This window comes from Palaemon carinicauda, chromosome 6 (genome assembly GCF_036898095.1).
Source record: "Palaemon carinicauda isolate YSFRI2023 chromosome 6, ASM3689809v2, whole genome shotgun sequence".
Classification (NCBI taxonomy): domain Eukaryota; kingdom Metazoa; phylum Arthropoda; class Malacostraca; order Decapoda; family Palaemonidae; genus Palaemon; species Palaemon carinicauda.
Window position 1 is genome coordinate 153,734,374 of NC_090730.1, and position 12,765 is coordinate 153,747,138.

Below are 12,765 nucleotides of genomic sequence, written 5' to 3' on the forward strand. Positions count from 1 at the left end.
TATAAGAATAAGTAACTTGCATATGCTTTCTAAATAGCAAGCTTTAGTGAGAATTATAGGTCTAGTGTTAAGGAATATCTTAGTAACCCACTGAACAATAGTATTTTCTTTAAAGAAACTAATTGTTTATAGCGAGAGTTAAGTTTAATAATCGCTTTAAAACCATTGTAATTCTTGTCACAAACATATCATGCCATACACCTAACTATGTACTTTATCATGGAAAAAAAATACAAAAAATAACTGTTGCCTGCGGCTAAAGGAAACCACATTTTCATGGACTGCCAACGTATGAGCCAGTGTTCACACGGGGGGGGGGGGGGGTAATCGTAAACGAACGGGATACAATTACCAATCAAAAATATTTTTAGAGTAAACGTTGTTCAGCTTATGAAACTTTCAAAAATTATTTTACCGGTCTTTCCCATGGCCATGAACTGCCTTGTAGCCATGAGTGCAATCCCTCCAAACAGTAAGGACACGGTATTCTAAATCAGCAAGATTGGGGGCCTTGAGACTTAGGATAAATTCCTGTGTTTAAAACCTTGATTAGATCGTCACCGGAGCCTCCCAGCGAGTGTTATCTGTGGGCAAGTAACTACAATGTCATTTTCTTATTTATTAATTATGGCTAGAAAGCCCTTGTCCATAACTAAGGCCTGGAAGGCCATTCAAAGCCAAATATAACATAGGACACCTTCAAGTAAGAAAGAATCGGTTATGACTGCAACTGGAAGCCTTTAAGTACGCGTGCGTCAGTCCCGTTTTCTATGACAGTAGTAAAGCACGACCCGAGTTTCCATCTTTTCCATCGTCAGATTCGTCACTCAAAAACCGAATTCTCGTTTTACATAGCATATAAAAAGGAAACAAACCATCTTCCAAACTACCGTATATACAAGATGTTTTGCACACGTATCATAGTCATCTTGAAAAATATATTATGGAAGGAAGCACGCAATCATCTGAGCCCCACATCAATGAAGCATTTGGTTTTCAGTCTGCATTTGGTTGAGCAGTGATCATATAACTATAACTTTTTTATAAATACCAAGTAATCCACACCTGGAAAATCACTTCTGCTACTAGTTACTTACGTCTTAAGAGCAACATATGGCGTCCTTGCAACTTTTTTTATAAAAGTCATCACTTCCGTAAGTCACTTTCACTGTGTTTACATGGCAACTGAAAAGAAGCAGCGCCAGAGGGCGAAAGCAGATCAGCAGACCATCCGCAATTTTGCATCGGTGAACCGTGATTGTTGAATAGTTTTTTTAATAAGCTTACCAACCCTTACGCTAATATATATATATATATATATATATATATATATATATATATATATATATATATATATATATATATATATACACACTAACATATGTGTAAGCGTAAGTGTTCAGTGTATACAGTACGTATTCCCAATTTAATTCATGAATAGTTGGCAACCCTAGTTATCTCCCAGAATTGATTCCAGGTCGATTCTATCAGCGGCTGATAGAATCGACCTGATAATCAGCCCAGTTATCTAATCGAACAAAGGTATAAATCTCTGAACGATTGCATAGGAATCAGTGCAATTGACATTCAAGCTTCGGTCTTTCCTGCGCAGTGACAAATTACCGTTTAGGTAAATACGAGCAGGTGTGATATATCTAACCTCCTTGGTAGATGATGTCCCAACTGGCTTTGATTTCGATCTAATTTTGGTATGACTGAAATGGAAGTCACCGACATGCTAATCCCAAGGTCTGATTCGACCATTTGGTGTTTTTAATCCCATTTGAGATTTCGTTGAATATGGTTATGGAATTGGCTTTCGAAGAGCCATTTAAATTCCATTAGTATTGGAATTTGCTGCTGCTGCTGCAGTTCACCTCCTGGATGAAAGGGTTAAACTACGAAAAGGAAGAACAATTGGTTTAAAGCGTGAAACGAAAATAATAAAAAAAAAATAATCTCATCGTTCACTAATAAAACTTGAACGAGATTAGTTTAATTACACACACACACACACACACACACACACACACACACACACACACACACACACACTGTCATTGTCATTGACACGTTCGGTGAGACGACAAACACCCAAATTAGGTTCGCATATCTATTTTATTCTTACAGAGGCTAAATTATTTATACTTTTGTTATGGTTTTCTTATCATCATTATAATTCATATTGTTCTTCTGGTTATTGCTGCAGTACTATTATGTTAATTTTTACTGTTGTTTCAGTGTTGTTGCAGTTGCTGTTATTTTAATGGTTGTAATGGTTCAGTTATGGTTGTTTTTTACATGGGTGTGGTTGCTGTAATGTATCAGTAAATTTATCAAATGACGGCATAGCAGTATAGATTTATTCATAAAACGGCTGCTATAAAGATTACTGTTCATGATTAATATTTTACATATTTTGTAAAAATTAATGTGACTCCTGTTTTACTTAAAAATATACAGATTTGGGAAACGCCAATTGACAAAATAAATTGATGTGTAGGTCTATGATCCTATTATTACTTCAACATGTAAGAATCTGAAGTGTAGGCCTATGTTCCTGTTAAGACTTCAAATCATAAGAATGTGATGTGTAGGTCTAACCTTGTAATGATATGAACATTAGATAATACAGGCCTATGATGAATGATTTCCCTATTATTACTTCAACATGTAAGAATTTAATGTGTAGGCCTAGGCCTATGATCCTGTTATTACTAGTTGAACTGTAATGGTCATATATTCTTTCTGGGTTGCAATCCTAAATACATGAACCCACTAATCACAAGACTATTGATTTCCTTCCCTCACTGGGCTATTTTTCCTTGTTGGAGCCCTTAGGCTTATATTATCCTGCTTTTCCGATTAGGGTTGTAGCTCAGCTAATACTACTACTACTACTACTACTACTACTAATAATAATAATAATACTAATAATAATAATAATAATAATAATAATGACGCTCACTTTGCACTCGCCCCCGAGATAACGAGAGACAAATACTACTGTAGCACAAGATCTTAACGTCCTTGCTTGTAGCAATACCAGGGACCGTTACCAATACTTTGTCTACCAGTAGGGTCTCTTCTCCCAAGTTAGGAAACTATGTTTAAGCATGACCAGCAGAACTATTTTGTATCACTGTGATTTCGATAGAAGTAACCCAACCTAGGGAGTGTTGTAACGGCCACAATAAAAAGGAGAGGGTAGTTGAAATATGGCTTCCTATGCCATGGGGGCTTAGCGGAAGACCACACCCATCGCTCTGAGTTCGCTAACACGAGTAAAAAAAATTAATTAAAGCCATCTACTAAACATGTGTAAAATAGCTTTGGCGGACATCAATATAATCTTTGAAAATACTTGACGAGAAACCACTCGTCCCACGGTCTAGGTATTTGCCCTATGAACACATTCCCGTGAATACTGCATAGCTTCTCTTTTCATTCTGCATCAGCTTATTCAATATATCTTATCAAAAGTTAAACATACGTTGAACATCCATTCTTTTCCATTTACTTCACACTTATATGAAGCTCTAGCAACATACTTCGTAGCCTACATTTCGGAGATATTTCTAGATCAGAGATGTTCACCGTGAAATTGGCGGGTGATAAGACTTCAAAACAGATTACGAGACCTAGGACATTGTTAAACATTTACAATTGCATACTCTTATACTGATACTCCTATCGACTTATTCATAAGAAGATTCAAACACATATACATACGGACACATACACACACACACACAAACGTATATATATATATATATATATATATATATATATATATATATATATATATATATATATATATATATATATATATATATAATCATCATCATCACCATCTCCCACGCCTATTGACGCCACTCGTCTCAATTTTGAACTTTTAAATCAATACTTCTCCATTTATCCTTCATCATCTACTTCACGCTTCATAGTTCTCGGTCATGATGAACTCTTGGGGAATGCGAAGAGCTTGCCCAAACCATCTCCATCTACCCATCACCATGATCTTATCTACATATGACACTCGAGTAATCTCTTATAGTTTCATTTCTAATCCTGTCCTGCCATTTAACTCCTAATATTCTTCTGAGGGGTTTGTTCTCAAATCTACTAAATCTGTTAGAGATTGTTTCATTGTCATACCATGACTCATGTCTATACAGTAACACCGATCTCACTAAACTGATATATAGCTTGATTTTCATATGAAATTTCAAGAGATTTGATTTCCCAATTTTAATCAACCTTGCCATTGTCTGATTTTCTTTTTTAACCTTTCATTAAATTCCAGTTCTATAGTTCTTAAATACTTAAATGGTTCTACCTCCTTAATCCTTTCTTCTTCCAATGATATTGCATTTCCATTGCATATTCCGTTCTCATCATCTCTTTCTTTCTATCTATCTATCTTGAGACCAACCTCCTGTGATATTTCATACATTCTGGCAGGCAAACATTGCAAATCCTGTGGTGTTCTTATAAGGACTATCACACACACACACATTATATATATATATATATATATATATATATATATATATATATATATATATATATATATATATATATATATATATATATATATAATGTATATATAATATATTTATATATAAATTATATATATATATATATTTATATATATATATATATATATATATATATATATATATATATATATATATATATATGTGTGTGTGTGTGTGTGTGTGTGTTTGTGTGTATGCGTAAATCATTAAACTAGAGTTACCGACACAACATTCCAGTAGACTACGATCAGGTGGTGATCTTCAATCTCAACAAAGGTATTCAGTGTAGTAGATACGGCATCGTCTTTAGAGGACCTGTTAAAGCTCCTGTATCATTGGGACTTTGGGAAATTGGGAGTTGTTGCTGCTGCAGTTTATCCCCTGGACACTATAGTTACGTAAACCCAAGAGGAAGAGGAGCAAGAGGATTCAGGAGTGGAAAACGTAAAGATATGAACAATCTCGTCTAATGACAAGATATTGTGGCTTTCAACAGAAAACTGAAGACTTGTTTTGTGCTCTAAGTACTTCGATAGTGGGGATTTGTGAATACCTTGGAATGAACATGATAAAATGACTGAAGGTCCAGTAGAGTAAGGTTCCCCTGCTATGTAAGACCAGAAAAGCACCCCTTAAATGATGATGATGATGAATTAATTGAGATTTGAACCAGGCAATTGGCCTAATTATCTGGTAAAGGTTCATTTTATTACATGGCCTATTAATGCAAAATGGGGTCATATTACAGATAAGCCCATACACACTGCGACCTACAGTAGTCATATATATATATATATATATATATATATATATATATATATATATATATATATATATATATATATATTTATATATATATATATATATATATATATATATATATATATATATATATATATATATATAAGGTAACTTGGAACACAGAACCTGTTGTCGTAAGGTTCACACCTACATCACACTAAATAGGACTTGTCCCAATTTTGCAGAAAAATAACCATACACCCTTAGAATTACTTGGTGTTAAAACGATCGTACATGATGGTAATAAAGCGTAAGGGGGCCATGAAATTTTCACAGCTATGAAGAAGATATGACTAAACTGTCCCATTGCAGAGCCGGCTTTTGCTTTAACGATCTTCAATAAACCTTTTACAGAAATCATGTTGCCTTTCTCGCTCCCTTCATCTATCTCTCGTCAGACCATCATAAAAGTTCCGTCCAACTGCATAATATACGAATTTACCATTACGGTCTTCGGACATCTATGATGACACTCGTTTCGTTATATTCACAACCCCCACTTACTTTTATTACCTTAATGGCTCTAATTTAACTGGGGTGGTTTAAGAGAAACAACGCAACTGTCATGGCAACATACATATTTCAATTACTGAATTGAAGCCCTTGTGCAGAAAACTTGCAAATCAGCTTCAACATGCATCTAAATAAATGGCTTCTCAACAGCAATCGAACCCCCAACGCACACTGCACCATTTACCGATATCTTGCACGCAAGTTTTCTCTTCGTGATATCAAGGGCCCACCTTTCTAATATGCATTTAACAACATTTTACCAAATCTATCTAGGCCTTCGTCTCCTACTGCCTCTTGGTATATTTAAAAGATAAAGTATTCACTAACTTATTGTCGTCTGTTCTTCCTACTTGACCGAACTACCTCAAAATTTTCTAAAATAGCTAAAGTCTCTCCTACCCTTACCATGAATATTATTATTATTATTATTACTAGCCAAGCTACAACCCTAGTTGGAAAAGCAAGATGCTATAAGCCCAAGGGCTACAATAGGGAAAAATAGCCCCGTGAGGGAAGGAAATAAGGAAATAAATAAATGATGTAAATAAATCAACAATAAATCATTCTAAAAACAGTAACAACATCAAAACAGATATGTCCTATATAAACCATTAACAACGTCATAAACAAATATGTCATATATAAGCTATAAAAAGACTCATGTCAGCCATTAACAATTAAGCGCAGTAGATAACCTCTTGAGCAAAGAAGAATTCGATGGTAATCATATTGCTGTCAGGTGTACGAAGACACTGGAAAATGTGGAAAGAATAGTCCAGACTACTCGGTGTATGTGTAGGCAAAGTAGAGTAAATTAAGTAACCAGAGAGAGGGATCCAATGTAGTACTGTCTGGAAATCCAGAGAACCCAATAACTCGGTGGCAGTAGTATCTCAACGGGTGGCTGCAATATCATTTGAAGATTAATTTGTAGAAAAATCACAAACAGTTCATAGTTAATCTTTGGCCATATCAAATACAGTCCATCAAACAAAATAGAAAATTATACTATGAAATTAATATTCCTGAAACTGCAATAATAATAATAATAATAATAATAATAATAATAATAATAATAATAATCCTTTGGAGATGAATAAATGTTGTGTTTTCTTCGGTTTAAAGTTCATAATTAAGAAAAGACAAAGTCAGAATTCCGAGTTAGTTTCCATTACAATAAATGTTACTAGAAATGAGAAAGGAAATGATTTCCTGGGGCTAAAGATGATCTAGCCAATTACAAGGGGAAACCGAAAATATATAAGATAATCTTCAAAATATAAATAGATGAAGTCCAAATATACGCATTAAGAGACACGGGAATTTCAATTGCCCTTTGATAAGTTTCAGAATATGACAAGGAATTTAGTAATGAATCTCTCCTCTATATAATAAAGAGCAAGTGTCTGACTCTATATATATATATATATATATATATATATATATATATATATATATATATATATATATATATATATATATATAAATATATGAATATATATATACATATATATATATATATATATATATATATATATATATATATATATATATATATATATATATATATACTCTGTCTTTCACCGTCTCTCGGGTAGGGAGAAGAATTCGGAAACCACAATCTCCCACACATTGCCGAAACTGCCGGATTGTAGTTAGGAAAGGGGGAGGGGTTGAGAAGGGTTAAGTCTGTGTATGTGTGTACATATCAAGAAATATTTAGACGTAATTTTTGACGGGTTGCGTACACTAGTAAATAAACACGAAAAGGGTTGACTTTTGGGATATTTAACATTCTTTCAATTTTAAAGGATAATCATTTGGACTATAAATAACATTAAAATAATTGTTATATATCCCGGAGAAAGAAGAATGGTGTTATAATTTGAGTTAAAATGTTCTAACCCTGCTAGAAGTTAAATTTCAAGAAACAACTTCAAATGCGAGTTGAAAGGGTTCCTGAAAAAGCTGAGAGATTTGAGAGCGCTAATACACCCTAATGGTATTTCCCTTCGCTTTGAATGAAGAGCAGTCTACTCTAGATACCACTTCTAGCTAACAAAACGAGAGAGAGAGAGAGAGAGAGAGAGAGAGAGAGAGAGAGAGGAGAGAGAGAGAGAGAGAGGAGAGGCTAAATTCCTACCTTAATTGCTTTAAAGGTTTCTTTTCTTGCCTCCTCGTCTGCAACATTGCATTCTAACTGCGAATCGCGCGGAAACTAGATTTTGGGGTGCGTCAGAATTTAAAGTCGTCCCGAAAATATAAAAGCATCAACACCAACAGTCTTATTTATAATAAAATATTTTATTATTATTATTATTATTATTATTATTATTATTATTATTATTATTTATTTATTTATTTATTTACTCACTTATTTACTTATTTATTTAGCTATGACTCTAGTTGGAAAAGCAGGGCCCCCAACAGGGAAAATATTCCAGTGAGGAAAGAAAACAAGGAAAAATAAAATAATTTTAAGAAACAGTAACAACATTAAAATGAATATTTCCTATATAAACTACAAATACTTTAACAAAACAAGAGGGGAGAGAAATTAGATAGAATAGTGTGCCCGTGTGTGCCCTCAAGCAAGAGAACTCAAGACAATGGAAGAAGTTCTCTCTCTCTCTCTCCTCTCTCTCTCTCTCTCTCTCCCTCTCTCCCTCCTCTCTCTCATCTCTCTCCTCCTCTCTCTCTCTCTCTCTCTAACACACAAGATGTATAGAGGAGGCTTTCCAATGGTTCAGTTTGCTTTAACTGAGGCAACTTCGTCGGAGTAATGCGGTCTGAAGATGCATTCATAAATGTTTTTGAGAATAGATCTTTTGAAGAGGGTGGACGCTGGGTGGTATGGAAGGAGGGGGCACTGCCCCCCACCCCCGGGAACAATGGAATCTTCCCTCCCCCTAAAAGAGGTCCCAGTGCCACCCAGGAACAATGGCAGGCCTCGTCTAGCGAGTCTCCGGTCCATCCTATTGTAGACATCGTTAAAAAGTCTCAGGGAGACGGGGCCCCCTGGTTCATCCAAGGGACGCCCCACCCCTGGTCCATCCTAGGGGCATCCCCCCTTGCCCATCCATAGGATAGGGGGAGCTTCATTCCATTCATATATGAGGGAAGGGTGTTCTTTAGTGGCCGCATTCTCCTCACTATCTACAGTAATTATTCCGACTCTCGGAATCCAGATTCAGAGTTTCCATTCTATTATTAATTTGAGGTCTGGTGTTGTGGAGTCGTACATTTCAAAATCATCATTGTTATTCTATTACCAGTAAGAGTTATTATTATTATTATTATTATTATTATTATTATTATTATTATTATTACTATTATTATTATTATTATTATTATTATTATTATTATTATTTTGGTCAGAAGGTGATTATGGACTCAATCTGATCTGATGCATTAACTATTTAGTCTGTTATTGACAAAATATCTTCAAGTATTATCGATATATTATGCTGTCATATATCATAATATAATATATAATCTTATAATCTAATCTAATAATATAATCTTATGATATAATCTTATAAGTATAATCTTATAATACAATCCTATAATATAATCTTATAATCTTGTTAAAATAGCGGTTATGGAAAGTGTATCAGTTAACTGGATCTAAAAATGGGACTGGATAGAAATCGCAGATTTTAGTAAATTTTGTGATTTGGATTTTTAGGGAACTTTTTCCTAATTTCTTCGTATAAATGAAAAGGTCTTGTTGAGAAAATCAATCATCTAGTCCTTGGAAATTTCTTTACTATTAAGATAGACCAGTAATCCCTTACACATGAAATCGAACATTTACTAATCTTTAATCGGTATGGAAGACAGTCTACTATAGTTAATTCTTTTTAGTGAGGCAGATTTGCACCGACTCGCGGGTGTGCCCTTTTAGCTCGGAAAAGTTTCCTGCTCGCTGATTGGTTGGACAAACTAATTCTAACCAACCAGATAGCAGGGAACCTTTCCGAGCTAAAAGGGCACCGCTGCGAGTCAGTGCAAATGCACCTCATTAAAAAATTTAGTATATAGAGCCCCAATAGTGGTTGTTGTGGCCTGATTCATAACGTCTCTGTCTGGTGTTTGCTAGACGGGGGTTAGAGTCCTGCTCAGACTCGTTAGTGCCATTAGTGTCTGCAATCTTACCATCCTTGTGAGCTAAGGTTGGGGGGTTTGGGGGAGCCTATAGGTTTATCTGCTGAGTCATCAGCAGCCACTGCTTGGCCCTCCCTGGTCCTAGCTTGGGTGGAGAGGAGGCTTGGGCGCTGATCATATAATATATGGTTAGTCTCTAGGGCATTGACCTGATTGCTAGGGCAGTGTCACTGTCCCTTGCCTCTACTGTTAATGAGTGACCTTTAAAACTTTAAACCTTTAAATTATCAAACAGAATTGGCCGAGGGGTAGCACACTATGGAAGCGTAAAAGAAAAAAAAAAAGAAAAAAAAAACATTTAAGGAGAATAGAAGCTGACAATGTCTAGAGAGAGTTCAAGGTTTTAAAAGGGATTTTGACGTTGGGAAAATCTATTTTTGGGTAAGATAGCCATGTCGTCCTGATGGAAGTTCCTTCTGGCAACTTTGTACTGTATAATATTACTGTGATTGATATTACAAGAAGAAAAAGAAACATACGGTAAGTATAATAATAATAATAATAATAATAATAATAATAATAATAATAATAATAAACGTTGATGCAGGTAGCCACCTCAGAGTGTTTTCCTCTATTGTTGACGTAGCTGTTATCACTGCCCTTAAAATACTTCATCTTAGTTGTTCATTAATTCTTGTAATTTATTTATTTCTTCATTTCTTTTCCTCACCCGGCTATTTATTCCTGTTGGAACCCTTGGGCTTTTAGCAGCCTGCTTTTCTAACTCGGGTTTAGCTTAAATAATAATAATAATAATAATAATAATAATAATAATAATAATAATAATAATAATAATAATAATAATAATAATCCTGCATAGTAGAGTTTTTTACATCCTTCAGTTTTACGAAATTTTTTTTTCCATAATTACGTAACTGTCTCGTGGAATCACCACCAAAATATACTTTCCGAACTGATCTTTCACTATTGAACATAAAATATACGAATAATGATTAGAAGACTCAGATATGGCACATATTCCGCAAAAGATATATCATAATTTCCAGATTGATCTTTCACTAGTAAATAATGAATAATGAATGGAAGATGTAGATATGGCATATAATCCGCTTAAGATATACCTTAATTTCCAGATAGACCTTTCACTATTAAATAATGAATAAGGAATGGAAGACTCAGGTATGGCACATAATCCACTAAAGATATATCTTAATTTCCAGATAGACCTTTCACTATTGAATAATGAATGGAAGACTCAGATATGGCCCATAATCCCCTAAAAATATATTTACAGATAGACCTTTCACTATCAAATAATGAATAATGAATGGAAAATACAGACATGGCACATAATCCACCGAAGATATATCTTATTTAATCTTGTAACATATTTTCAAGAACCTTCCCTTCCATACCATCAAAGCGCTACCATCGATTTTCACCTCGAACGAGGAGGACCTCCAACGCGTTAATTAAGCTGCATTCCTTTTGTATGGATTCTCTTGGACTTCACTTGAACGCTGAGGTTACGAAAAATAACCCTTTGACATTCTTGTTATCAGCTTCATTATTTTCGTTAGCATCATTATCTTTATGATGATCATTTCTAGTGTCTTTGTCTATATCGTGTACTAGTAGTAGTAGTAGTAGTAGTAGTAGTAGTAGTAGGAGGAGGAGGAGGAGGGGGAGGAGCAGTAAGAGGATTATTATTATTATTATTATTATTATTATTAGTATTATTATTATTATTATTATAGAAAATGTACGCACATTTATATGTGCAAATCTATCTAAATATTAAATCGTTATTGACAGGGCGCGTACACTAGTATAGAAGTAATAGATAATGTACATATGCATACATTATCAATGGATGTGAAAAGTCAAGTAAAAAAAGAATGCTAAGGCAAGCAGTGCATGGCACTTTATTAACACCACAGTGGTTAAAAAAAAAAAAAAAAAAAAAAAAAAAAAAAAAAAAACAGATTCCATCACAACAGTTTAGGCCGTGAAACAAAAGGCCTCTAAAAAAAAAGGAATAAAGAAAACAAAAGGTTTTCCTGAAAGCAGTCCCGAGGAGAAAATAATCCCCAAGTCGGCCCTCCAACAGGAGCCGAAGAGTAAACACCCATTCCGGAGAGAAAGAGGAGGAAGAGAGAGAGAAAAAATAGGGGAAACGTTCAAGGAGAATAACTGTTGAATGAGTCAAGTGCCAAAAAAGGGGGTTGGGCGGGAAAGTGAAACAATTGTAGAAGGTGAGAAAATATTCTCGTCGTAAATGCAAGTTGAGTTCTCAGAACTCTGAGAATTGTTATTTATTATATATATATATATATATATATATATATATATATATATATATAATATATATATATATATATATATATATATGTGTGTGTGTGTGTGTGTATATATATACATATATATATATAATATATATATATATATATATATATATATATATATATATATATATATACATAATATATATATATATATATATATATATATATATATATATATATGTATGTTTACATATATATATATATATATATATATATATATATATATATATATATATATATATACATATACATATATATATATATATATATATATATATATATATATATATATATATAATAATTTATGGTTTTAATTTATGTAATTAGAAGGAAAAAATTATTTATTCTTTTATATAATTCATGGTTTTAATTTAAGTAATTAGAAGGAAAGAATTATTATTCATTCTTTTATATATATTATGGTTTTAATTTATGTA

General features: G+C 33.5%; 1 long non-coding RNA gene across 1 annotated transcript in view; it reads right to left on the reverse strand.

Annotated features, from left to right (window-relative positions):
* LOC137642239 (uncharacterized) overlaps window positions 1-12,765 on the reverse strand; it is a 21,372-nt gene that overhangs the window by 1,003 nt on the left and 7,604 nt on the right. The gene's annotated exons all lie outside the window — the stretch shown is intronic.